The 4239-nt window shown below is 38.5% G+C and overlaps 1 long non-coding RNA gene across 1 annotated transcript; it reads left to right on the top strand.

Moving 5' to 3' along the window:
- Positions 1-200: 200 nt before the first annotated feature.
- Positions 201-3091, top strand: LOC121689511. Its single transcript, XR_006024791.1, has 3 exons — positions 201-275; positions 608-681; positions 2925-3091. It is a non-coding gene; the product is annotated as an uncharacterized LOC121689511 (long non-coding RNA).
- Positions 3092-4239: the final 1148 nt, after the last annotated feature.

The following is a 4239-nucleotide window of genomic DNA, read 5'->3' as shown; positions in this document are numbered from 1 at the left end:
TTTACAGCTCTTTGAGTCACAGTAAAATTTAATTTTTGGTACATAGCTCATTTAGATACACTTATGGTGTGGGAGCTAACGAAAATGTATTTAAAACACTAGTCATGTCTCTTTCCATGAACATCAATATTGGGCAGTCTCTCTGGGAAAAGCATGAGGTATGCTTCATGTTTTATGAATTATGCAAATAATAATGCAAACGATGAAAGCAGTAGTGAGGGGATATTGTCTAGTCACAGAGACCTTTCACACACAGTGAACACTTTCGTGCACAGGTATGTGTCCATGTTATGATTCATGTTTATTCATTTGGCAGAGACTTTTTACTCAATAATAACTTACAGGTTTGTTTGTGTTGATTTTGGAAATGCAGTGATACATTTTTAAGTCTTTAGAGTTTGCTAAGTTTATGTTAGACACTATAGGTTTTACTGTGCAGTACAAAGCTCAGATGATTATAAAAATGAAATTGAAAAAGAGTACAACTGTTTGTTTGGTTGTGTTATGCAGATGCTTAATCTATTTGCACCTATCGAAAGAGAGAGAGAGAGAGATTGATCTGGTGTTAGCTGTGACATGTCATACATCCTTATTTGCACTGTTTTAGGGGATACTGTAGGACTCCATCTGTGGCCATGCGGAAGTGGACTTACTGCCTGTCCTTGGTCTTGGTCTCAGTATGTATGTGCTGATGTTTACATGGAGCCAGTAAGCGAACCGTTTAATTCAAAGCCAAATATAGGCTCCTTTTTCACTATGTCCTCCGAAGGCATCAAACTGATACCCTTGCTGTTGTCACAAATAGTTCAGGGATGGTGCATATGCATATAGTTGATATATTATATTGCATATAGTTGTTATAGTTTTCTGTCATTGCAAGTGGTGTTCAATTCGGTTTTCTGTCCAAACATTGCTCAATAAATAGTTTAGAGAAGGAAGGGTGGGTGTGTGTGTGAGAGAGAGAGAGAGAGAGAGAGAGAGATATAGAACATAAGAGTGAGAGTGCTATGTTTTCCCCCATGGTCTGGGGAAACGTAAATCAGCTATTTTTACCAGTTCACCAAAGTGAAGTACTATTGAAGTTGAAGTACTATACACCAGCCATTTTTAATTTGATTTGGGGGAGAAGCATCATGCTTTTGTTTGGTGGCTCCTTGACAAATCCTGAGACTTATAATCGATGTAATGCCAGGCATCCGTGACAGTTCCAGTTCAAGGCAACAAGGTCAGTGGTTCTTCCTTAGGGTTCAACATGCTTCTGCGTCAACTCCATGGCGTAGCTACGCCGGCACTCCTACAGCGTTGTGACCCTTTTATGGTTCTGCGTCGGCTTGCTTTGCATCGCGGTGCATTTCACCACCATAACGCTCGGTGTCGCCTGTGTCTGCGTCGCTCACCACCGAAACAAGACTGTATGACCGAAACTGTAGCCTACTCAGAATGGCAAACCCCATAGACTTTCGTGCTGGTCTGTCTAAAGCCACTTCAACTCATGGATCAAGAAGAAAGGACAGAAGTAGTATAATTTGCATTACTACTGGTATTTACATTTATTCAAAAGCATGTACAGCAAACTGGTGGGAAAATAGCAGTACAGTACAGCTAGGGTAATACATAGCATAGGCAACTTGATGTTATTATTTGGGGTCAAAGGTCACGGTCACACGGGGTCCTACATACAGTTTTTCTCGATTGCTTTGATGCATGTAATGAGACTGGGATCCACTTGATCTTGAGCTTCACCTTCTTAGCACAGCAAATTATTTAACACATTTTAATTGGTTTAACTCATGTTTCACATCCTTTTTCAAAACATTTACAGTAACACAGTTCTCATACAAAGACTCTAAACTCCATTGGATTAATTGTGTGTAACAAATAGAAAACATTTATCCACAGCTAATAGATATTGCTTGCAAACTTATGAGTTTGTAATGTCAATGTGTGAATCTCCTTTGCACAATTCTTCAATCAGCAATCATTCATTATCCATAAGAGATACAATGTCTGTTCTGTGTTGCTATTTACAAGTATGAATCTAAGGAACTGTATGGCCAAAAGCTGATAGGTCAAGGTGTTTCCTGTAGGTCTATTTCAATGACAAATGACAAGTTGTAGTTCAGTGTATGAAATGTGTCTTGTCCAGGTGCTTACTGTAGGTCCTACATGTCAATAGTAGTTACATCTTGGGAGGAATGAATAACATTTATTTTTGTTCAATACCTTTTGTCTTTCCATAGTTTTTCTGATACCAGAAAAATTAGAAGAAATGCCACAGACATAGCAAAAATGAAGGCTTTGCATTTTGTTGGGCAGTGTGTAATGATTGATTGAAAGTGATTTGACTACAAGTTGTTTGATGACAAAATCTGCTTTTGCTGTGTTTTAAATGTTTTGAGAGTGTTAGAGCCTTTTGCAGGCAAAATGTATCATTTTGACCATGAGTGCCACTGTTTCGGCTTGTGTGTTAACTGTTTTGAAAATGAGTTTGAGTTGACTGCTGCATCAAAGCAATCAAGAAAAACTGTAATTTAGAGTTACTGTATAGTGTGCGATATCTCCCAAGTGGCTTGACTAATCTTATCTTGCGTAGTTTGTCACTGTTATGTGTTGAATAACAATCTAACCATTAAAGAATGAATTGACCGGTGGCAGTATGCAGACAACTCTGTTTAATAGATTAACTCATAGACAAAGCACATAGAGCAACATGCCTAATACAGTAGGGTCGCCTCACAACGGTGGCCCGGCAGGGCCAGAATTAAGGTTATGGAGTATAGAGATCCAATACACAACAATCACTACAAAGCCTAGATGCACTGATTAGGTACTCAAGGTCATCTAACTCATTAGGTCGATAAACTTCATCAATCAAAACGACTACAGCTTTTGTTCTAAAGATCCCTTTCTTTCCCACTTTGGAGCTTTAGTGTTGGCCTCTCGTGAGTACCACTATATCATTGACCCCAAGACATGGACCGAAGCCCAGACCAACTGCAGAGAGAAGTACACTGATCTGGCCACCATCAGGGACAAAGAAGAGATGCAGAGATTAAACAAACTCAGCTTAACCCACAACAGCAACAGAGCGTGGATTATATATATATACGAAATTGTCGCTTAGATGTGATAGAACAGACTCGGTTTGGTGATAGAAAAGACGTGAAAGGTGTTTAATTCCTATATAGTTCGGTGCTGTATGTTGTCCCATGATGAATGATTTGCGTCTTTTCGTTTTTTCCGTTAGGTGAACTTGCTCGCGTCTAACTCATACTAGCTCGTGGCTAGGAAGGCGTCTTAAAGGGGCAGTAACATTAATTTAAAAGTGGTGATCATACAAATTATTAAAGTTGAAAGCTTTTGGTAACAAGTGTATTTATTAAGAAATGTCTTATATATTTATTACTATATATTAATTTGTATGTTAATTTAGTCTGTTTATTATTCTATTTTGAACCATTCAGTTGTGACCAAGCATGGAGATTACTTAGTCACACTTATCTGTGAGCTACAGGCATAAAAACAAGACCAATTTGTCAAACCCAGCTAGTTAGACACAATTGTTCTTTTATAGCTGCCCTCGCACACTTTTTCATTTCGCTGGATATTTTATTCAACTGTTTCTCAGCATAATGTATGTATGTGAACAGAAAGTAAGACATTCTTACCTTTTTTTTTCCTTTTCCAGGAACCGAACTGAAGATGCTGGGATCCACCATTTTTAAGACGACTTGAGGCAAAAGGACATCTTGACAACCCTCAGCTGCAACAGCAGAACCAGCCCCTCTGCGGCTTAAGGACAACGTCAGCTTGATAGAAAACTGGGGGGCAGTTACCTTTGGGGTCTAGTGTTTCCCTGTCCCTTATATGCCTTGTGAATCACTGTTTTAAATCGGAGATGCCGACCACAGTCTTTGTTTGTTGTTTCCGATAGTATTTTGAAATAGCCTCTTATATAGTTCTGTTAATTGGGCAAAATGTCCTGCGTGAGAGTGTGATTAGTAAATGATATACCCATGGCTGTATTACATTAGTACATTAGTCGGAGTACTAAAATTCAAGATCAATGACTGTTTTGAGGTGACTGAAACAAAGTACAATCAAGATTCCTGTTAGGGAAAAATAATCTTAATGGCCATTCTTCATGACATTGCAGTGTGTTGTCATTTGTGCTCTCATCAGAGTATTATCATTGCAATTTTTCATACAGACACAATATTTTTTACTGTCATTTCTCTG

The sequence above is a fragment of the Alosa sapidissima genome, chromosome 18 (assembly GCF_018492685.1).
Source record: "Alosa sapidissima isolate fAloSap1 chromosome 18, fAloSap1.pri, whole genome shotgun sequence".
NCBI classification, from domain to species: domain Eukaryota; kingdom Metazoa; phylum Chordata; class Actinopteri; order Clupeiformes; family Clupeidae; genus Alosa; species Alosa sapidissima.
Note: the sequence above shows the minus strand (reverse complement) of the source record. Positions and strands in the feature narration are given on the sequence as shown.